General features: G+C 46.2%; 1 protein-coding gene across 7 annotated transcripts in view; it reads right to left on the bottom strand.

Moving 5' to 3' along the window:
* AKAP13 (A-kinase anchoring protein 13) overlaps positions 1-23,018 on the bottom strand; it is a 324,780-nt gene extending 301,762 nt beyond the window's left edge. For all 7 annotated transcript variants that reach the window (XM_090029889.1, XM_090029887.1, XM_090029891.1 and 4 more), the window contains exon 1: positions 22,923-23,018. The gene's annotated coding sequence lies outside the window, so the exon portion shown is untranslated. The remainder of the gene's footprint in view (positions 1-22,922) is intronic.
* Positions 23,019-24,893: the final 1,875 nt, after the last annotated feature.

Raw genomic sequence — 24,893 nt, 5'->3', positions numbered from 1 at the left:
AGAAACCTTTTTTTTTTTTGCCTCCCCCCACCCCTGTGAAGCCTCTCCATACGGCAAAAAGCCCCTTTTGCAGTATTTGCCCCCTTTCAGAGATGCTTTCTCTTTTCTTCCTTCCTCCTTTTATTATATTATTATTTTTATAGAATATAAGGTGTACTTGTAATAAAAATATAGATTGTAGATACTTGTATGGGTATAAAATAGTATTCTGCATCAGTATGCCCCGCCTCCCATTGTATTTGGTCTATTTGTTGTATGTGCCATGGAATTTCACCCTTTCATGTTTTATGCTTTTTAACTTTGTAACAAATATACTTTAAGTTTAAAAGTAAGTTGTACCATGTAACAATGTTAGCAAGGGCAGGAATCAAACCACAGCTTCTCTGTATGGAGCCGTCCCTGAATGAATCCTGATTGACTGCGTAACACAGCAGCTACACAGGATAACAAGCTAAGGAGTAGCAATTAACACCAAACACCTAGGAAACCACAGGCTAAGGAGAGGAAAGGATCAATACAGAGCCAGGAACTCCCTGAAACATCACTGTTAAAAGGTACAGAAGCCCCAGTTTGAACTAATCATAGCAGTGAATTAATCAAACTTTATTAAGTTTGCACATACCTGCAGACGTTACCCCTGGGGCTGACAGCTGCCATCCTGCAATCAAAGGGGACATCCCATGAGGTCAACAACCCCTGAATTGGGCAAGCCCAAAAACTGGGGAGTCTCCAAAGTCTGGCAGAATGGGATAAAAGGCAGTGAAGAATGACCCACAATGGCATCCTCTCTGATCTGACCAGCACTCCGCCTGTGCAGCCAGAAGGACCAGCCAGCAACCTCCTTCTGAAGCAACATCACACTGAAAGAAGCCTCAACCAGCCATCAACGGCGGACTCCAGCGCTTGGGGATAGGCATCTTCATATCAGTGCTTAGCGTTCATAGCTAGCTACTCTGAGTTTGTGTGTGCGCGTTTGAGGGGATCAGCCCCAAGGTTTATGATCCAACTTTTGCATCCGTCTAATAAACTAGAATTTTATTATTATCCTGCAAGTTGATCTTTTGTAGCCAGCAACACAACCCCCCTGTTTCATTTACATTGCTCTTACAAGTTTATTCACTTTTAAGTGTTGCTCTTACATATTTTACCGGCAGGTCTAAAATTAAAATATATGCCCCACTGCACATGTATCCTAGCAGAACCCTGCAACTTGCAGATTTCTTGTTCCCTTTACCATATGTCACTAGTGTATTTTGCATTGAACAGGCAAGCACTGATTGTGGTCAGAGCAAGTGCTGGAAAGGCAATGATACCAACTTTGTTTTATGCACAATCATCTGTACCTCTTTCACAAGAACGCAAGAGAACAGGAGACAAGCAGTGTTATCCAAAGACACTTTCCTTTGGACACATCTATGCTGCAAACCCCCCCCCAAAAAAACAACAACAAAATAACCCCAACCCCCCTCCCCCCTCCCCCCCCCCAAAAGCAAACATTTAATCTTCAGCTGGTTACCAAGGCAAGCTGTACATGTAACTTGAGCCAAGTTAACCACCAGACCCAGGTATAAGCTATAACTCAAGCTGCTAAACCAATTTAAGACCCAAGTTGTCTCCACTGCTCTTTAAGCAAAGTTTACAACCTCAGAGTAGCCAGCACAAGTTGCCTTGAGAACAAAGGAGAAGTCTGGTACTGGAGTGGTGCTTCTTGACATTGAGGGTGACAGAGACTAAAGCTAAAGAAAGTGCCCTCATGCGAGATGTGGCTTCCTCACAGGGGAAGGCTGAGCAGGGGACTTTCTGCAAGGGATTGGATCTTCAAACAAAGAACGTGATGTCCTTTCATTCAGACCATGGGAAGACTATGGTTTGGGTATGTAAATAAGGACAAAGCTTGGCAATAGTCTGGTTAATACCATCAAGATTTCTTTCATTACTACATGCAAAGTCACATTCACGTAAAGAAAAACCATGGGGAAAAATGAATATGAGATCTAGATATCAGGAGGCGCTACTTCACGGTCAGTGCGGCTAGGATCTGGAACCAACTTCCAAGAGAAGTGGTGTGGGCTCCTACCCTGGGGGTCTTTAAGAGGAGGCTGGATGAGCACCTTACTGGGGTCATTTGACCCCAGTACTCTTTCCTGCCATGGCGGGGGGGGAGAGGGGGGGTCGGACTCGATCTGCTCAGGTCCCTTCCGACCCTAGAAACTCTCTCAGAAATCCATCTGAATCACTGTCAGTTGTTTTATCACAACACAAGGAAACAGATGATGTCTGCCTACCTTTTCATTTAAAGACAACACATTCTACTTGCCTCCTCCCAAACTCCTCTCATGTAAACTTGAGAAGGTTTAAAGAGGGGAGCCAAGTGGTTGTAGGAAATGTGTCATCTCTGTTTTACAAGTTCAGGAAAAGAACAGCTTTTCACAAATTTTAACTGGAATGTTGGGGTGCAACTTCTTCATTTCCTCTCCAACTTACCACTGAAAGGACAGAAAGAGAAATGAGGAAAAAAGAGACACCAGAAAGGAGGTAAACCATAAGAATGAAAACAGACAAATGCAATTCATCTCACCAGAATAGTAAAAAGATGGGGGAAACAGGAGGGTGGGAAAGTTGTGAAAAATTCTAATTTAAATAAAAACCCATTTAATAGCACAGTTCAAAGTGAAGAGAATATTCAAAGCAACATGAACAAGATGGACTCCACACAGAACAGATCCATTTCTTTTCCTGTGTAAGTAGGACACATGCATCTTACTAGACTTCAAAGTAAGAAACGTTATGTCCCAAAAACCCACCAATGCACCTGAATCTCAGGCCACAATCATCTATCATTACATATTAGGCAGCAGAATGGAGGGGCTAACAGGGCTCAGCCCCACCCCAAGTGCAGGGCAGCTCAGCCACAGGCTGCTGCAGCGGGAAGGGGTATGCACACTCAGATACCCTGCAGAGCCAGGATCACAGCTGGCCCAGCAGGCAGGTAAGTTTCTTTCAATCTGCTTTCTTTACCTGGGTTTAGCTGGAGGGGGGAGGGGGGGGCAGATAGAGACCTGCCACAGTGCAGGAGGCAGTGGAGTAGGGGCATGGGCGAATCATTCATGATGAATGTTGCCCCAGCGACAAAAAAAAAAAAATAAAATAAAATAATAATAATCAGACCCTGGCACCTCCTCCAAAGGGGGGGGGGGCGCACATGGCCCCATGCTGTTGCATGGGGCAAGGGTGAGCTGCAGCTGCAAGCTGGGCTCTGCCTGCTCCCTGCCTCCACACCTCACTGCTGCCTTTGAAAGTGGTGCGGTAGTGCCATGCAAGTCCCACTGCTGGGCAGGCCAGGCAGCAAGGCAGATGAGGCCGCACCACTTTCAAAGCAGAGGCAGCAAGGCGTGGGGGAAGGGAGCAGGCAGAGCCCAGCTCACAGCTACAGCCCACGCTTGCCCCATGCAAAGATTGGGGGCCATATGCCCCCCCTTGGCTCCCCAGCACCACACCTCTGGATGAACTGCCAGGCTGTGTAGGGGACAATTTGGAGCAGGGCAGGGCAGGTGTGGGGATCCCGGAGACTCTGTTCCCTCTGGCCCGGCAGTGCCACCAAGGCTCTGGTCCCCAGCTCCAAGCCCCTCTAGGCACTGCAGGGCCAGGGGGTATCAGATTCACAGGGGCCACCAATGCCAGGAACAACCCTGGGCATGGGGGAAGGGGCAACTGCATGGGTACAGCAAGCCCTGGTCCCAAGTCCGGCTTTGCTCCACTCCCTCCTGATCCCTGCCCAGTCCCAGCTCCAGCCCCCTCCCCTCACCCGACCTTTCCCCTCCGACTTTCACACAGGGGGGTGTATGCATACTCAGCCCCCCCATTCTTTTTCCTCCCTCCACCTATGTTACACATTCAACTTAGTTTGTGAAAACAGCTCATCAACCTGCCCATTTCGTGTAATATTAACGTAGAAATGTTAGCCAAGAAGTCACACAAAAGCTATACAGTTAAGAACTGCCAACATATTTCCTACCCAACCTCCCTACAAAAAAAAAAAAAGGAGCAGCATCAAATAGGTCAATTATGATTGTTACCTACCCTTTCTCTACCTTTAGTTTGGTTTCCCGGACCCCTATTCAGAAGGCAGTTTCATGTAATAGCAATTCAGTTTTTAAATCACAGATTTACAAACTTTGAAATGAACCTTGCAACAATTATACTTATCCCGGTCTCAAAGCCTACTGTGAATCTGAGAGAAGTCATATGTATCCTTGCCACATCAGGGACAAGTGGGGGATTCTGGTTCAAGTGAAAAAGAGAGAGACTGGGAGATGAGCCAAGTGTTGTTACGAGCAAGACATTAACTCTCTTATTTCACAGACCTTTTAAATCAGGTACCACATTTACTCTGCTCCATAAAATACAGATCTCCAACTTGGAACTCGACATACTTTAACAGAGTTACATGATCTCTCTCATAATAAAAAAATTTTGTATTTTAATTATAGCCCCAAGTTGCCACTATTTTGTTTTGCTGATGCTACTGCAGTAGTTGAAGAAAGCATGGATCTCCAGCACCTCGCCACACCCAAGATCCTTTCTGAATCAGTATTTGTGAAGACTGGCACTTAGACAGCTGCACAAGTGGAAGAATTTGGAGTGGAATCGCAGACAGATGTTTTAACTCAACACAGCCAAGGACTTGGGAATGCTGGAGTTCACTACCTTGGTGTTATTTACATTTCTCAACATCCAGCGGTCATCATACCACAAACGGTTTAAAAGAGGAAAACAAGGAGCTGCAAGAAAGTGTTCATACACAGTGTTGCTACGAAGGGAAGAGTAGAAGCAGGCTTCTTTATTCTGACTCCTAAACTTGAATTTGTCTAGGTTTGTCTCTGAAAATGCAAGAGCCAGGGTCACCTAAATTATAATGTTGGTTCTTTCATCAGTAATCCATGTGGCCTCAGGCAAACCGCTTACCTCCTCAATTTTCCTATTTGCAAAATGACAATGCTGTTATTAAGCACATTCCTCAAACATTATGAGGAAGTTCATTGTCCAAATCTTGTGGTTGTTGAACCCATGGAATGGGATGCATAAGGACTACATGACAAGGCATGAGAGATTTGGAAATCACTTTAAAGATGCAGTCCCAGAAATACCTCCAAGCAATACTGTGCATGTCTGTGTGTACATGTGTACACGCACAGTGCTCTGCACCTCAAAAAAAACAAAACAAAACAAAACAAAACAAACAAACAAACAAACCGCTGCCTATTGCAGTAGCTAGAAGGACTTGCAGCAAAAGACAGGGGTCTCCATCTACTCCTTCTCCTCGTTCTTCTCGGCATTACCAAAGTAAATGAGTTCTGTACCTGGCACAAAGCAAATAAAAACAACAAACAACAAAATTAAAAAGAACCCACGCACACAACCAAGCTGTGCCTAACCCCAGATCTGGGCATGGAGCATTTAGCCGAGGGCCTAAAAGGTCTGGGAGTACCAGAGAGGCATTCCTCCACACCCCTATACCTCAGACCTGACATGCAGACACCAAGCTAGCTGCTTGGTTTCAGTTACAACAGCTTAAACCAGGGGTAGGCAACCCATGGCACATGAAGTGCCAGGGACTGATGCAAGCACCTTGGGGCAGACAGCAGGGGAGGGGCCAAGGGTATACTGCCACAACAAGGATCGGGCCCATTGAGGCTTCCCACTGCCTGACCCTGGCATGCCAACATCTTTACAAGTCAAGGCGGCAGGTGCTTTTGACCCTGTCCAAAAACACTGCCAGCCACTGGCTTAAATTATGGCCCGGAGCACCATTCTCATGCTCAGAGAACACAGGGTGATCTAGCCACAACCCCATCCCCAGTGTCGCCTCATCATCTCCCTGTGCTAGGAGCCTGAGAGGGAAGAGGGGAGCAGTTATGGCAATAGCCTACTTGGGTTGAAAGGGTTTGCCTCAAAAGTTAAGTGTTTCAACTTGCCCAGGGTTTTAAAAGGCTTCCACTTCAAGCAGACAAGCTGCATTAATGTAAAAGAGATCAGGGTCCCCCGTTTACCATACTTAGACACAATGGTCCACTTCCTTTGCTGAAGGAAACTAGCCAGACACTAATGCTATTTATGGACCCTTCTGTGAAACAAGGCAACCTTTCAATCCATTATTCAACATGCAGACTGGTTTTATTTCAGGGCCGGTAAAACAATAACCAGCATCAAGTGCAGAAAACCATGACCAAGAGGCTCCTTCTTGAAAAAAAAAGAATACAACAATTAAAGAACTGGTACAAGTCGGTAATGCCTGAAAAATAGTATCTCCTGGCCAGAGCTGCTTTGAGGGAGGGCATGTAATATGGGCTGCTGATCTTGGTCTCGTTTCCGATAGCTAGTCAAGGCCCAGTCACAGAGGGCACATAGTGCCACAGGACATGTTCCCTTTCCCCAAGCCCAATGCATGTCCCTCCTCCTGCCTCCACACACCCCTGCCCAGGTCAAGGTTCACAGGGGAAAACCAAGGAAGCCTGCATATTTTTCTAAGCTTTATCCAGTTCATAGAAAAATCAGATTTCTGCTTCACAAGCAACACTTAGCTCCCCCCTCTGTTTAAAAGAAAAGAAAACACAATGTGAAGACCAAATGACTTGCAATGCCAATTGCTTGAGTATAATTAATTCCCTACTAACATTTAATGTTAACATCTCATGCGAGTCTTTAAACAAGTCTTTATTAAACAACCCTCTCAAGACTCTCACTTCTAAAAACTGCAAGCTCTTGTTGAGGGTGCATCCGTGCCAAAGTGAATTCCAACTGCAAGAGGCTTTATGCGGTTCTCACAGAGGCCAAGGACATTTGGAAAGGTAGTTATAGGTTTATAACAAACCTTAGTGCATCAGTAAAAACAATTCTATTCTTAGATTTCTTCCCTTGGTGCTTCCTGTAACCTCTCTCCCCGGTTCCTTTGAGAAAATTGTTTCTTGGCTATGAGAAATGGGGAGAACCTGTTCTTCGTAACAGATGGATGATATAATACATCTTCCAAAAAAGAAAAGCACATGCAGAAATATGTAAACATTTCAGCTGTAACACAAACAGAAAACCCACAGGAAACAAAAAAAAAAAAGAGTTAAGAACAGATCAACAGGCTTCATTTTGATTTTCTGGCTGTTAAATATTTATAACACGTCTCTTTTCTTGGATGAAGGTGTCTGACTTATTTTCCTAATGATACACTTAGCTCAAGAGTTGTACAGGTAAGCAAAGAAGAGACACCACTTTAAAAGCAAGGGTGACGTCAAGCACATCAGGCAGCAGTTAGAGACGCCAACCCTGGAGTCGGGCTACCTACCACATGCAAGCTCACACCCATCCCAGTAACCATGGGGCAAGTTTCCTCTGCCAAGCACCAGCTCAGACCTTCATTTCAAACACCGAACGACACACAATTTCACTCATCCCCCACCATGAAAGTGATGAGCTCCATACACAACCACTGCCACAACCACCAAAATGGCCCAGTGGGTATATATGACAGTTTTCTCAGAGGCCAGGCCAAGGCTGTGGAATGAATTCCCATATGAACCAAGGACTTCATGACCTTCTACGCACCAAGTGTCAGCTGCACTTCCACCTGCCTGCTTTTATATCAATGTGACAAACATTAGTCATGTCAGTAAACACACTACTGGAAGGGACTCAAATATTACACTAATTAGCACCTAAATAGAACAGAACCAGGAACAATAATTGTTGAGAACCGCTTCTTATTCTTGACAGCACTCTCCTGAATGTCATACACATGGCCAAAACGACAGGAGAGTTGGAGAACAAACCGACAGAGCAGCTCAGCAGGATAGCCTTCAAGATACCTTGACACTCCTGGTCGAAAGAAAGAGATCAAGTTCAATTCCTTCCTTTTGGAACAGAAAGAATCTAATACAGGGAAAGATTTTTGTTTCCTTTTTTTGTTTTCCCCATGTGAAGCCTCATGAATCAAGGTTTGCTCTATGACCTAATGGTACTTTTCAAAAGAATAAGTGCTTCCATGATCGTCTTAGCCATAACATTTCAGTCCTCTTGTTCTGAAACATGTTGCTTCCTATCCTCCATGCAAAAACCTAAAAAATAGACACATTTCTATGCATGTTCACCCATCCAGAGACCCAGGAAGCATTAGAAGAACTAGAGACTAGGTGTGCACTGACAGAGATTTTGGGGCCCCAATACCAAATGCTGAATTTTAAGGAGGTGTATTGGCCAATACCAATCCGATTCCGATACAGCTGCGTGCAGCTGGTAAGTCTGTTGTGGGGGAAGGGGAAAGGGAAGGAGAACAGGGAGGGAAGGGGTGTGTGGGGGTGCAGATCTACACACCCTGCAGTGAGGGAGGGAGTAGGGCAGAGGCTGGGGCAGACACTGCCCAGCTGGGGCGAGGTGGGGTGAAGTACAGAGCTTATCCAGGGGGTGCGGGGAGGGAGGTCACTCCCATTGCTGCGTACACCCGGAGGGGTGGGGGGTGCATAATCAATTTTATTTGGTTGTTTTAGTTGTTGTGCAGTCTCCTCTGACCCATGATTTCTGCATGACATGGCTAGTAAAACTGTGTTATAACAGAGTATTAAGTAGAGCTACTGAAGTCACAGCAAGATGGCTTAGCAGTCTGACTAACAGAAATCTCTGGAAACATTTTAGCTGTAGGCAAGAACACTTTAGACTGATTCACTTACTCAGAAGTGGTCCACATGTGATCGGGGGCACTTGATGGCTGTCTATAGAAAACTGTCTAGTCATGTGGTGCTTGTTCAACTTCTTGTTAGCAGCCAAGAGCAAAAGGTTGCAATTCCCCTATAAAGAGTTTGAGAATCCTTGTTTCACACTGTCTGTAATAGTAAGTGGGATCTAGTTTAAAATAGCAGATGAGCAAGTCAATATAGATCTATACATGGTTGAGAAGACTACATACATAAATCTTTTCCCACCCCTGCCTTAAAGCCTTCTTCTATCCTTTCGGACTTCCTCTTGGAGGCAAAGTTAGTTTGTACCAATAGTATACAACAAGTATTTGACCCCAGGAGAAGAATTCTCCAGCTGCCCATGTTCTCCCATCATAAAACAGACACCCTCTACAATAAAGTAGCAAATTTGTAACTACCTTTTTGTTGCAGCCACATTGCGGTGCAACAAAATGTATGTCTATCTGCTGTAACTTTGTGCCACCATAAAAAATGGTGCGTTTCCACCTCAAGTTAGCAGGGAGCCAGTGAGTCCCAAGCAACAGCAGTAGTAACAAAGAAGCTTGTCATGGAGAGGCTTGTTCAACCAAAGAGTCAAGGCTGAAGCTAGGGGGAAAGCTAAACCCAGAAGCAGCCCTGGGCAAGACCTGCAAAAAGCTTTGCTCACTACTTTGTCCTGGATTGCAGAGGGCTGGAAGCTAGAGGCTCTGGGGGAGTTTATCCAATGACAATGTTAGAGGGCCAGCAAAAGCTGTCAGGGGGCCTACCTACTTGATCAGCTCATGCCAGATTGGAAACAACTCCAAAGGCGAGGAGCCAAGTTGCACAGGGAAAACGAGTGATACGGATCAAGACACCAGAACTGGGATACCTGTAGATATATTGTATGTAGGACACACAGGCTTTTCACCCTGATAGAAGTGACTCCAGCCCTCTAAAGACCTCTGGGTTTCATAGATTCATAGACTGTAGAGCCGGAAAGGACCACAAAGGATCACAGTGTCCAACCCCCTGCCCCTGGCAGGAAAGAGGACCGAGGTCAGATGACCCCAGCCAGGTGACTATCAAGCCTCCTCTTGAAGACCTCCAAGTCAGATGGCAGTACCACCTCTCATGGAAGCCCATTCCAGATTCAGGCCACCCTTACTGTAAAAAATTTCTTCCCGATGTCTAACCTGAATCTACTCTTCGCTAGTTTGCACCCATTGTTCCTACTTACTCCTAGGGGTGTCCTGGTAAATAGCATATCTCCAATTCCCTGCTGTCCTCCCTTGATAAACTTATAGGTGGCTACAAGGTCTCCTCTCAGCCGTCTCTTGTGAAGGCTGAAGAGATCCAGATCCTTCAACCTCTCCTCGTAGGGTCTTTCATGGAGGCCACTAATCATGCGAGTGGCCCTCCTCTGAACCCTCTCCAGATTCTCCGTGTCTCCTCTGCAGCCTGACCAAGGCCACACAGAGAAGGAGCATCACCTCCCTCGATCTGTTGGTCATGAACCTGCTAATGCACGACAAGGTGCGACTGGCCTTGTTGATGGCCTCGTTACACTGCCGGGTCATGTTCATCTTGGCGTCAACTATGACTCCAAGATCCCTCTCAGCCACTGAGCTGCTGAGGAGGTCATCCCCCAACCTGTAAGTGTGCTGGGGATTCCTCCTCCCTAGGTGAAGTACCTTACATTTATCTTTGTTGAACTGCATCCTATTTCATTCTGCCCATTGATCCAACCTGTCCAGATCAGTCTGTATCTCCTCCCTGCCCTCTGGTGTGTTAACTTTGCTCCATAACTTGGTATCATTGGTGAACTTGGAGAGGGTGCTCTCCACACTATCATCCAAATTGCTGCTGAAAATATTAAATAACACCAGTTCAAGGACTGAACCCTGCGGGACCCCACTGCCCACCTCCTTCCAGGCTGAGAATGACCTGTCCACCACCACTCTCTGGGTGCGGTCCCTAAGCCAGTTGGCCACCCACCTGACTGTGTAAGCATCTGCTCCACAGCCCGTTAGTTTTGCATCCTGTTCTCATGGGGAAGCTAATGTCAAAGGCCTTCTTAAAGTCCAGGTAGGTGACATCAGCCTCAGCTCCTGCGTCAAGGCAGTGCATGACCTGGTCATAAAAATCTATAAGGCTTGTCAGGCAGGATCTACCTGTGATGAACACATGTTGCTTTCTTTTCAGCATCATTTCCCCTGCTGGGTCTTCACAAATGCACTCTTTGATGATTTTTTCCAGTATTTTCCCAAGGACAGAAGTAAGACTGACTGGCCTAAAGTTACCCAGCTCATCCCTTCTCCCCTGCTTAAAAATGGGCACCATACTGGCCCTTTCCCAGTCCTCAGGGACCTGGCCGGAGCACCATGCATGCTCAAACAGCTGTGCCAGTGGCTCAGCTATGACACTGGCCAATTTCTTCAGCACCCACGGATGGAGGTCATCCGGGCTGGCTGACTTGTACCCATCCAGCCCTTCCAAGAGCTCCTTAACTAAGTTAGCACTAAGCTTTCGCAGTCTGGTGCCTTTTGGACATCTATGTTCAAGGTAAGGGAATTGTCTCAGTCAGTAGTTAGGAATACTGAAGCAAACAACTCACTGAAGAGCTCTGCCTTTTTTTCCTTGCGTCAACCACCAACTGTCCTGATTTGTCCTGCAGGGGCCCTATGTTACTCTGTGCCTTCCTTTTGCTCGCTATGCATCTGTGCAAGGACTTTTTATTGTCCTTAATTTTTGTAGCATCCATGCAAGGCAGACAAGGGGAGACCAGACATAGCACACCTGCCCTACAGCCCCAGATGGGAAGCAATGCCCACTGATGGGCAGGGTCAGCCTTACCTGCTGTAGGGAATGCATCTGATGAACACAGAGACTACAAGGAACTCCAGTTACGTGTGCTGGGTAAGTGCATAATTTGCTGTACTGCATAGCATAGCGCCACTCCCAATTTGTTTCCTCCTGCCTATCTAGCAACAAACTTTGGTTCACTGCACATCAGCTAAGTGCAGAAGCCACTTAATGCACAGCCTCTTGCAGCACTACTACCTACTTTGCAGCTTACTGTACTTGAAGTCACTGCAGCAGAAACAGTAAAGGGGAAGCAGCTGTCCAAAGGTTGCTATTTGAGGCCTTAAACATGGCAGTAGTTGGTGCCAGGACTGCTAATACCACACAGCACTGTAAACAATGTGTGTTAAGTACTGTCATAGTAGCAGCTCTGAAAACCAGCTAGACTACTACAAGCTTTGCAAAGGAGGGGGGCAAGTTTCAGGGCTGCTAGACAGTCAAAGCCCTGAAAAAAAAGGAGTTGGTCAGATTTGGGAGCTAACTGCCATGCGATTGAGAGTCCCATGCACTTAATGAGAGTAATGCAGACACTCAAGGTAAGAGCATAGCTTTTTCTTCAGTCCTAGGATTATGCCCACAAACACAGCATGATGACGTTACAAAAGAAGCAGAACTTCCCTTGCTCCTTGAGACTACAGGGGCCTAAGTACCAAATGCAGAGGCACTTCATGGACTTGGAAGACAGAAGGACAAGCTGGGTTGACATCTGCCTCCCTTTGAGAAGGAATATGCTCCACATACTCATCTCTCTAGACTGATCTAGTAGGTTTTCGGCCACTTTCATCAGCTCTGGGGCAAGGGAAGTGATGGGACATTACAGCTCTTTTTCCTTACCTCACTCAATTGAGTTACCACTGGCACTGACATGCAATTTAAGGATCCAGAGGCAGTGCTCCCTCTGTTTACTGGCAGGCAGAGGGAATGTGGTTTTATGGAACAGACTGAGGGTGACATGCGATTTTTTTTCTTTACCCTGCAAATAAAGGGGTGGGGGTTGTATATGTGGCTCAGAATCACAATCATAACTATAAAAAGCTGGAAGTATAAACTCCAAGCAGTCCAGGTTTCCTCTGGGACAGAAACAGCACATGTTCTCCAACATCAGGGCTCTCTACAACAAAGGAGCACGCAAGAGCATGCTTCAGTCAAACATGCGACTCCCTGGAACAGATGAAACCGTGCCACCTTGGTACAGTGCTAGGACTACACTAACAAGCTTGATCTCTTGGGAGATGCCAGCACCACAATAATAAAGCACCCCCAAGAGAGCAAGCTTCCAGGCACATGCACCCAGCACTGTACATTTTACCTGCTTCGGGATGTGCAGTGCCTTGATGGGTGGATATGCCCTAAACATTCATCTCTCTGGAGAAGTGGTTTTGAACCTTTAATTTGCACACCCCTAAAAAAATGTGAATGCAGGTGCAGACCCCTTTGGATTGTAAGTGCAGGTATTTACATACTTTTGATTGATCACAGGCATGTTTTATGTGGGTTTTATGGACTTCTTAGACAGTCTGTGGACCACCCCCCCCACCCCCCAGGGGTCTACAGACCACAGGTTGAAGACCATTATTCTAGAGCAGTGGTCTTCAAACCTTTTTGCCCAGTGGGCCGAATAGGTGGTCCCCTGGTCCATCCACAGGACGGATTTACTGGTGGTCCCAACTCACCAGCAGGGGGCAGATGCATGGATGTGGGTAGGGAGCAACCCAGCTCCTATCCAGCTGTGGGGGGGAGGCGGCATGGATTGGCCCCAACCTGGCCATGCAATGGGAAGGGGCATGGCTCAGCGTAGACCCTCCACAAGGGACTTGGGAATTTGGTGGCAGGAGAGAAGGTGGCAGTACTAATTACCAGTGCTCCCCACCACCAAATTTCCCAACCCAACTGGGAGCCCATGAACCAGACGCCACGGCTCTATGGACCAGATTTAGCCCACAGGCCAGAAGTTGAACACCCCTGCAGTCTATTTCTTTTATTTTAATGCTGTTATTGGAAATAGCAATACCACCATGTCCTGTGCATTTCTGCCAGGTTGTACAAGCTATTTCAAAACAAGCAAGCCAAACAGAAAAGCTATAGCAATTTAAAATATTTTAGTTCATTGTGCAGCGCTTCTTCTTGCAATCAAGGAAACCTCTCAGGAAAAAGACCTGAAATCTTCAATCTCTTTGCATTATAAAACTGCAGAATAAACTGTTCAACTAGACAAGGGTTTTGTAAGGGAAACACATTAAGAGTTTCAGTGCAGAAAACAGCTGTGAAGACAATGGCACTTCTAGTCATCTGAACATTATATAAAATGTATATCTTTTACTTGCCCTCTTCACTGCATAAATTATCATACCCCGAAGAACTTCCCAATTCTCATTATGGGACTTGATGTCTACTTCTGGATGCGTTTTCCATCCAAATATTCAGTGTAAATTGTGGTGGCTAAAGAGACTGCTTTCGTTACTTTGAAGCGACTGCCTGCTGACTTCTGAATGCTGAGATTATAAAGCAGAAAAGTTACTATCAGTCATGTACAAGTCTACTGGCTAACCAAGTAGCATGAAGTCCTGCCAAAATCCTAGCTAATCTAATAAAGGGAGAAAAAAAAAATGGAGATTTTCAGTACTCCCAAACTGCAAAAAGAAATAATCTGTATCCCAGAAAAGTTCTTGCTCCAAGATGTACTAAGAAAAAGGTGCATCACCTTAAAGCCACAGTATTAAAAAGAAAACCGATAAGACTGCTTCTGTCCCCCTTTGAAGAAGCAAGTACTTTCAGTGCATGCCCTTATGAAATTAAGCAGCTACACTAATGACACAGCTCTGTGAACACTGCTTATACCCTGATGGAGGAATAAAAGGGAACAAGTCACTGATGCATACGTGACATGGTTACCGCCTAAGCATGTGTCTAATTCTCCCCATTTTCACTTCACTTTACAAGCAATTAATCCTCTTAACCTCCTTGCAAGCATATTTATGATCCCCAGTTTTAATATCATAAGCTCTTTTGAATCAGGAACAGGCGCTTTAGCTTGGTACAGCCCAGTATAAAACAGGGTCCCATTCCTGACTTCAGCTTCAAAACAATACTGCAGTAGACATCATAATCAGCTCCATTTTGCAAAAAAGGAGCCTCAGGCGAGGCAAGAGGGCTTGCAAATGAGAGGCAGGTAGGTACAGAACTTCTAGCTTGACAGCCCATGTACAGCCCACTTCCTCAGTGAGCACTATCAAAAGGCTCTTCCCCAAACTAGCTGCATGCAGTGCAGATCAGAACTAAGGCCCTGGTCCTGCAGATTGATGTACACAGATAGACTTCTGCATTTAAGACTGGGGAGGTTCCCAAGAGATTGGCTGTGTAAAGCCTAAAGTAGCTCCCCATCGTTCATCTACTGGAGGCCTAACTATGATAAGTTGCTTTCCTACCAGTTACTCTACTGGTCTAACAAAGAGACAATCACAGTGAAGGGAGAAGCTGAGAGCGATGTTCAGTAAGGTTTTCTTCCTGACAGCCCGTAGCTGAGAGCAGTCACCTGGACTTTCTGAACTGAAAATAGCTCGTTCTACTATGTGCATCTTCATTTTCAAAGCAAACTGCCCACGTAGAAGCCAAATATGCCCCGTCTCAGCCCTCATTTCTTCCCCACTCTCTACCACCAGTTACTTTCAAGTTAACCTACCCTCAGCCCAGCTGCCAAGAGAACACAGAGCATAAACATTTACATTCAATTAATGCAATGAAAGTTTTCTTCATCACCTCCAGTCTCTCATTTTGCTTTCAGCTGCTGCAGTCATCAGGAAAATGGGTGGAGCAGAAGAAAGTGGGCTGAAAACTACTCCTCGGTGATGGAGAAACTGAATCCTGTGATCAGATGAAATCCTTTCAACTCATAAGCCTGAGTGAACCACGCAGGTTGCTGCCAGGGCTTCCACTGTGGGAAGTTCAGTTACATATAGCTTGTGCTACATAGCATGTGAACCACCATACTGCACTGTTATTTTAAGGATTAATATCAGTGCTAGCATGTGGACCTGCAGATAAGCCGACAGCAGCTGTCCATTTTATTCATATGTCATATATAAATTGCATTCATCAAGTGTACTTTAAACAGCGCAAGCTGCATGCTACAGATCAAGAGCCGTGATGTTATAAGCTCCGAGGGAAATGGACTTTAAATTCTAACTCCTTGTTTGACAGCACTAAAAGTAGTGTGGGTACTGGTCGAAATGAGCTAAAAGACAACCCATTTCTGCTGTGAGCCTACCCTGCCTAAATCATTTTAAGCTAAGAAATTCTCTGCACCCTGCAGACTCACAGAAGCGAACTCAAATTCCCTGTTATCAAGCTTTGCTTCTCCCACCCACATATGGTTATCGTAGCCATGATTATGTATCTGAGGTTTTAGCATCCCAGAGGGAACTCAAGGAAAAGTCAGGCCGCAATACAGAGTCAGTGCACAGGGACTGCTCTTTCCCTTCATAAAAGTCTCTCTTTTGCACACCCAATTTTCTTCTTAATTTTGACTAATCCCCTAGATTTCTCCTGGGGTTCGTGGAAGGGAAGTCAAATAATAGGAAGCACAGCAGGAAGCTACATCCTAGGATCCATGCTACCCTCAACAAGATAAGTAAGCTCACTTTCCGAACAGGTGGTTTAAACCCCAACATGCATCCAAAACACTCTCTCTTCCTTCCTTCGCAGTTTAGTTACTATGCTTCCAGGCAAAATATTCCTTTGTGTAAGTTTATAGGAGTAAACTGCTTCTCAAAACCATGCCTGACGCACCCCACTTGTCTTCAACACTGTTAAATTCATAACAAGAACAATGGCGAGATTAAGATGGAGTCTGCCCGCATTTGGAATGACACATTCCAGGTGTGCCAGTCCATAAAAGGAGGAAAGAGTGAGTGAATGGTTTTAGCGCAGAGAGAGCACTATTTAAAACAGTCCTGTGATGGCAAAACACTCTTTTACTGGCAAGAACTCCATTTAATACAACGCTAAGCTTTATGCAGCAGTCACACCACTGTACGCGGTGCCACACAGAGAAGAGACGTTCACCCTACCACAAGTTTTGCCAAAAGCTGTAGATGCAGAATTTAGATGAGGAGCATGCAGCTACATGCATAATTCAAATGTGGGTACACTGGTAAGTCATGCGCCAACCTCAGCCTTTAAAATTCACAACCAAACATTACAAACCGTCGTGCTGTGCTCAGAAATGATCACAGCAAATCAGGCCTACTGAGAACCAGACACATCAACCCCCCCACACACTTCTTCATATCCACTCTGTCATTTCTTTTCTTCTTTCCCCACCTCCTCAGTAGTTACTCATATATCTGTAAGAGAAAACCCCAAAGTATTTCCCTACATATACTAGAGAAGGTTGGCCTTACAGAAGTTGCCATGAAGAGTCATACTGCAATCTGTACATTTGCTAAATTGCTGTTCAGAATGATCTTAAAAAGAACACATTACTTGGGACAAATTTCCATGCTCTAAAGCTGATACAGTCTGAGAGTTTCCCCAAAACTTGCCTGAACACCTTTCCAATGCCCTTAAAACTACCCTACCAACAATTAACAGTAGACAGCAGCTACAACCATGGATAGGACAACATGAATATTCTATCTATATTTCAGAAAATTTCACAAATTCTTGAAATTGAGAATTTATTGAGTCAGCTATTGGTACTTTAAATCTATTCTTTTTAAATTAGGCAGAACTCCACAAGAACAACTGAAGTGGATTCTCTTTGATGACTCAGTCCTATAACTCTCATTGATGCAAGTAATCTGTCATCATTCGAGTATTGCCATGGAAATCAAAGGGATTAGTCATGCAAAGCTTAACCTGGCAAAACAGGGTTGCAGGATCAGTCACTATGCCTGCTGATTTACTCCCCAACATTAGGAGACAGGAGTCTCTGCCTGGGAAAGAATTTATTACTACTACTATTTATTACAGAGGCAGGCAGCATCATTGGAAAGTTATTTTTGGAATGAAGGACAAGCTGAAGCATTCTGCAAGAATTAGATGGTCTGGGAGAAGAGGGAATTCCTAATCTTTACAGAAGAAGAAGTATCCAAGGAAAAATACAATTTGTCTGCAAGGATGCAAAAGAAAAATTAACAAAGAATCCTATGAGAAGAAATTGGGAAAAAGAGGTGATACAGGCTTTGATTCTGGCCTCTCCCTCACCAACCACATGCCAGCTGTGAAAGCACATAAGGGCCATAATCTTAGCAGACTTTTACTACTGGAGAGAAATCCAGACAAAAACAGGGCCTTCCATGGAAGTGTGGCTGGAACACATTATATTGTAGCTGTTCTGCATAGCTGGCTAGCCAGGTAGGGTATATAGCACACGGTAACTTTTAGAGCCATTGCTGCAGTACTATAATTTATGCTGGAGTGGTGCCTCTAAAAATCAAAGAGCTTCAAAAACCTACCACACAGTATCGTCTTCAACCTGAAGAACTGCTTTCAGTTCAGCTTTTTTTGCCATTTTGCAGCAGGGCTTCAAAATTCACCCATTACAGAATTATATTATTTCAGTTGCATATAACCTCTCTCTCCTCCTCATACTTGCTTATATTTTAATGAAAGTTACCCTACATATTTTCCAGCAACAAGGCTCTTAGCTAGTGATAACATACCGCAATGTGCAAAAGAATCGAGCCTGGTTGTACATTTCAGCAACACTCTTCCTGGATAAGGAGCGAGAAAAAACAAGTCACGGGTTCAAAAGAGTTTGTGTTGATCAAGATACACATGCACTTATATATGAATATATACATATAAAAAAAATTAAATAAAAAGTATTGGGGTTTCTCCCCAATCAAAAAAGATGGCTTAAAATCAGGGATCTGCTGAAAGTGTTTTACCAGTCAGATACTCCTGGTGCTGTGATAGAATCTGTGTGCGTCAGGCAGGAGACCTGGGTTCGATTCCCAAAAGAAAAGGAGTTCCTTACACAAGTTTTTCTGAGATATTGTGTTTATATCTGTCCAAGTACAAACCAAAGCTTCCAACAATAAATTAAACTAAATAGTACATTAAAAAAAAAGCTATTCCTTTAATACACATAGTTTGCCTGAAAACTGGAAAAAGTGCTTTCAACCTAAATCAGTATTGATTTCTTGATATTTTATTGGAAAAAAGTTTGCATTCATGCCCCAGCTTTTGTTGGAGTGCTGCCAGCCCAGTCCCTTATCACTAGCCAAAGGAACACTGAAGTTTATAGCTTCTGAAGCCACATAAAGGTCATTTCCAAGGGAGAAAGGCAGGTAAGGAAAAGGACTCCAAGCCATCTCCATGGTTTTCTTTTCTACAATTCTCTGCAGTAATTAAAGAATTGTGGTTCCAAATGGTGATACCATGACCATTAAGCATTGAACTATTCAGCAAATGCTGCAGAGGCTGATATTTTTCTATCCAGTCTGCCTATAGGAAAAGTTAGGTTTCCAAAAATAAAAGGGAATTCAGAGGAATCTAGGGAAAAGGTCCAAGTTCTCTCCAGAAAGCACACTTCAAAGCTCCTCATAAGCTCCCAGCTTAAAAAGCAAAAACATGGATCCAGAAAGTGCAAGGGGTGCCTTCTGAGAGTTGGCATTTACAAGTCAAAGAGCCCTGCTGTCCACCTGCAGAGCCTGGCTGAGAAAGGAGATGGCCCACAGAGATCCCTGGCCAAGGACTCCAACACAGCATAAGCGCATCACACCAAAAGGTGAGGCTGTGGTTCATCCTAAGAAATATAGACCAGCACTTCAGCAGGACTTCAACACACACCTGGGGATACGGCCGTGATGCTCCTGACCTGCTTCTGTGAGCCACTGCTGCAGCATTTCAAACAAAGACCGGTTTTTGTTTTTCTTGTTGCCGCTTTGATTGAAAATTTGGGTTTTTTTCCACAGAGAAAAGCATTTCTAACTAGCTTTAGCAAGCACTTACCCAGAGCAAATGAGCTTTAAACATGGTTTTCCCCAGTAAAACTCAGTCTTGTCCAAGTGCTACAAAACTCAGTATTAAACTCCTAACAGGATACACCCCCTAATTAGCTGTATTCTAGTCCATAGTACACTTTGCACAAAAAGAGAGGATTCAGTTGCAGGGGGAGGCTTTAGTACACTGATTTGAAAGGGAAGACTGTCGAAGTCATCAACATTTTTGTTTTGATTTATATACCGCTGCACTTCCAGTTCCTTCACATAGCTGGCTCTTCGCTGGGGGAAAAAGAGTCTTAATAAAATGTCACTCTATAAAAAAAAGATAATATTGACCAAACAAGTAATGCCTGCTGCAACTATTTTTTTTCCCATGCTGTGTCCCAAACCCTTCAACAGATGTATTTTCTTTGCTCAGTATTGGTTGCATTTCACCTGCTTATAGACTGGCATGCTAAGCAAGTAAGTTTTCCTTGGTTTCAGTGTATCATCAGCTAAAATACAATTTCCAGAGTTCTCCTGTACCAGAAATAACCCACAGTAAAGAAACACCCCAAATTAAGAAGGGATATTGTTTTTAGCTCCCGTCTATAATGGCAGAAGACCTTCAATGCTCCAGAAATGGAAGACAGTAAAACATGAGATGGCTAAGGAAACCAGCACACAGAACCCTGAAACCTGCAGCAGCGACTCATTTGGCAGTTTTAGTGAAGTTTCTAGCCACAGTCCCACTACCGCTACTATCAGAAAACAGTGAATGGACGTGTCCGCTAATGTGACAATCATCCCACACCCGAAAGAAAAGCCAGGTCTAGGCACTTTTAATGCCTCTGTCACCATAGTACCAGAACACCTCTCAGCCCAATGTAGTTTCCTCTGCAAAGAAGGGGAATGCTATTATTTTCAGTTTACAAAACAGACAAGAAACAAAGACTAAATAATCAGCACAGGATCACAGAGGAAGCCTGTGATGGAGCTGGGATTTAGATTTACATGTCCCAATCCCAGGACCATCCCTCAGCTGTCAAGGCAATGTTTCTCAAGCTTTTTAAAACAAAAGGTACCTCTCACTAGAGTCAAAGAGCTTCTAAGGAAAAGCACTCCTCAACCAATTCTTAGCTTTCGTACTTTTCAACTACAGAAAAATACTAGAGGAATCCTTTTAACTCCTTTCTGAGCTGGAAAACACCCGGAAAGACTACAAGTCAGAATGATTTTGATACTATGGATTCCTACTGGAAATCTCTGGGTTTGTCTGGTGAATTGTGCATACGTGTTTGTAATCCTAACAATGCTAATATTAAGCAGCGCCACATGGTACCAGTAAAGGGATCTTATGGCACCCCAGGGTGTTGCAACACCCTGGTTGAAAAATCACTGGTTTAAGGTGTCTCAAAATAGGAGTACTGTACCCCAAATCACCAGCCACTAGAAGAAAAAAAAAAAAAAAGGTGGGTGTTGGCCAATCACATGTACATAATATCAGGCTGTCTTTTGTTGCTGCCAAGCTGCGTATGCAAAGTACCAATATGACAAAACTGTCTTGAGATGCACAAAAAATATTCTTCATAGTTTGTGGCATCAAGATTACCTGCAGGCAAATGGACCCAGAAGCTTGCCTAGCATTTCCCCTGGGACAATCATTCTGTAACAGAGCATCCAACAAAAAGAAAGATGATCCTGTACCTGAGCAGCATCCCCTGAAACTCCTGCCTGGTTTCAGCTCCCCTCTTTGCCACAAAACAGTTGTATGACCTCAACCAAGTAACTTAGGAGTCAAGTTCCCATCCATGAAGAGAAGAAAATTGTGTACCCCTCACGACAACTTGACCGGAGTTAAGATCATCAGCCCCTGTGCAAATAGGAGTAATATCAAGAGGCATGTCCTCCAGCATGAAATCATTACCTTCCAAAAGGACTCTTCAGCCTAACTCACCCTAACAGCCCCACAATAAGCCAGTGTATGCAAAACAAGAAGAAGAATGTGGAGAGGGACCGAGTTCAAGCTTCAGTAGTTATTGTAAACAGAAACCACACCATTCTTGTCCCATCGCAGCTGATTATATTACGTGATCCTGGACCCACAGCACAAAAGGCACGCCTGCAACTCAGGACAACTGTCCAGACTTCGTTTATAGACGACATGCCTCTCATATTTCTACTGCATCACATATCTCAGCATGTATTTTGAGTTTCATGGTTGACTGTAAGACTGTAAGCAAGCAGCACATGCTACCGATTGGTTTACCGCAGCATTTATATTCTGTTTACCACCTCAATACCTGCAGTAAAGAGACGCAATACCACAGCAGATGGCATGGCTACAGAACGACAACATTGCAAAGGCTTGAATGCAAAGAAGAAAAGCATAAGGGAGACGCCGTGCAGGACACTGGAGAAGCAGCAATTAGAGAGGTCAGTAACACTGATCTCTTGCTAATCCCAACTCCTTTGTATGACCTGCAGGGATAACATGGCTACGGAAAGGTGGATTAATAAACCCTGGTGGCTTAAAAGTTCGGACTTTCACTGCAACAGCGCCTCAGACCTCTCTCAAAAGAAAAAGTTACTTCTGAGCAGCTGCAGCCAAGCCTGGGGGGAAACCCTGGAGAAAAAGCGCAGGGGGAGCCCGTCTGGGAGTGGTGACCCCAACCCCGCACAACAACCCCAAGGCCTGTCTGGACCCGAACACTGCTGCGGTTCGCAACCTTTTCAATATCTGAGGCCCCCTTCCCAGACCAGAGCCACCCCTCATTAGAAGCGAGTCACCTCAAGGAAAACGCCAGCTCTTCTCACTTCTTTTTTTTTTTTTTTGACTACAGACAAAAGAGCGATCTTTTCCTACTGCCAAGAACCAGGAAAGACCCCAGCAGAGCAGGATGATTTTCAGTCAGGGATCCCACCTGAGACCTCCCTTGTGCCCGCAGCCCCCTTGAAAGGAGATCAAGCCACCCCTCCCCGGGGGCCACAGCGCCTGGTCCCGCTGACTTTCTGGGCAGCCAACAAAGGGCTCAGCCCCGGACCCCGATGTCGAGCAAACACTTCTGATGCCCGTCTCCTCCTGTCCAAGGAAACTGCATCTTCGGGGGGCACCCCAGCGCTCCCCAGGGACGGGGCCGAGCCGGGGGCTCCAGGGGAGCGGGGCCGAGCAGGGGCACCACCTCAGCCGGGGCAGGACAAGGGGGCACCCACTGTGCCCCAGCCGGGCAATCCCAAACCCCCTCGACCCCAAGAACTCCCTGACCGTAAACTCCCTTGACCCCAAGCACCCCTAGACTCCTGACTCCAGGAACCCCTTGACACCAAGCACTCCTTGACCCTAACCCCCACCCCCCGACACGAAGAACCCCTTGACCCCAAACCCAGCCCAACTTTGCCCAACTCCCGCCCCCGCGCGACGCCCCCTCACCGGGCCGGGGCTGCTGCGGGCGGCGGCGGCGGCGTGTCCGGACGAGACTCGCGCGCTGCCTCCCTCCCAACGGGTCCGCGCCACCGCGCATGCGCCAGCCGGCCGGAGCGAAGGGGGCGGGCTTGGCCCCCCTCCCCGAATGTTGGGGAGCCCGCTGCCATTGTCCCGCTGAGGTGCCAGTAGGCGGCGCGGCAGCCAATAGGAGCCGAGCGACGGGGAGCAGCTGGGGGCGGGGCGGCCGCCTGCAAACTATTGTGCGCGCAGGAGACAGACACCTGCCAGCCCCGGGGTGCAGCCCCTCCAGGTCCCAGCCGGCCTCCACGCCACGCAGCTCCCCCTTCCCTGTGCAGCGGCCGCCTGGCGCCTCCTGGCAGGATGGAAATCGCACGCTTCCCTATGCAGTGAATTGGCACAAAGCAGCAGCTGAGGCAGGAGGAAGCCCCTGCCCCTGCACAGTAGCAGCGTGCGCCCTGCGTAGAGCGGCCGGGGGGTTGCTCCGCTCCGTGCCGCTGCGACAGGGTTTCTCCACCCGGGGGCACGTGCACCCCCTGCAAAAAGGCCAGCCGGCAGCCTCTGTGGGAACTCCCCGCTTCCTGCCGCCGGGCTTCAACCACCGGCGTGCCCCCCCCACGCCCGCCGGGGGCACGTGTCATTCGCGTCTCAACCCGTGGGTCGCAAGAATATATGAACGAACTTTAAAAGGGATCAGCAAACTTTAAAAATGGGAGAAAAATGTGGGAAACCGTGGGTTTTCCCTTGCAGGCTGGCAGAGTTCCCATCCCCACACGCACATGCTGCCCCACAGCCACCTCCTGCCCCAGACACGGGCCTGGGGGCATGGGACAGTGGGTTGGGAGTGAGGGGCACTGAGTTGGGACCAGCCATCAATCTTTACAAATGGATCCAGATGCAAAAAAGGTGGAGAAGCACTGATCTAGCACAGCCCCGCAAAAGTTTGGTCCTTGGGTCCAGGATCGCATGCAGGTAGTGCCTACCTGGCCTTGCAGCAGGTGCCTAGTGAGCAGGGAGGCTGAGAGGGGTCCACCTCTGCCTGCATTAGCTGTATGCCATTAGGGTATTTTCTTGATGACAACAGCTGGGACGCTGCATCTGCAGAGTAGCTTTATGCCTCTTTTTGCAGTGCTGGACCTGGACAAGTACGGCCTGAATAAGGCATCTGCCCTATGCCCTATCTGATGTTTCTCAGACGCAAGGTAAAATATAAAAGAGGGGTCTCTTGTCTATGGGAGGGGAATCCTCCTGGAGACCACACTACTTTTTCAACAGCCTTAATCCTGAAAATGTTACCTGTTTCTTACTCAGGTCCTCCTCACCGAGGGAAATGCCCCCTGGGAATAAGAACAAATCTAAGCCGGGGGAGGGACAAAGATCTCAGTTTTTTGTCCCAGAAAGTTCTTATATTGGACACACACCTTTGAATCCAGAGTTATCAGGTGACATCCATGGTCCATGAAGCCTCTGCGACAATTTTCAGGGTTGGAAGGAAAAAACAGGAAAGCCTGCCAGACAGCTCCAGTGAGGTGAATTGGAGTTTTGCCACTGAGACGAGACAAAACCTTCCCCTTTATATGTTTCCCTGAAAAATGTATGCATTTACAATGAGGCTACAGCAGCCTATGTACCAAATGCACAGAGGCACTTCATGGACTTGGAAGACACAAGGAGATGCGGGATTGACATCTGCCTGTCTTTGAGAAGGGATATGCTCCTATACTCATCTCTCTAGAATGACCTAGTAGGTTTTCGGCCACTTTCATCAGCTCTGGGGCAAGGGAAGTGATGGGACATTACAGCTCTTTTTCCTTACCTCACTCAATTGAGAGTTACCACTGGCACTGACATGCAATTTAAGGATCCAGAGGCAGTGCTCCCTCTATGTTTACTGGCAGGCAGAGGGAATGTGGTTTAATGGAACAGACTGAGGGTGAAGTGTGATGTTTTTCTTTACCC

This window comes from Crocodylus siamensis, chromosome 15 (genome assembly GCF_052110815.1).
Source record: "Crocodylus siamensis isolate JL-2025a chromosome 15, ASM5211081v1, whole genome shotgun sequence".
Taxonomy (NCBI): Eukaryota; Metazoa; Chordata; order Crocodylia; family Crocodylidae; genus Crocodylus; species Crocodylus siamensis.
This window is presented reverse-complemented; position numbering and strand designations above follow the sequence as displayed.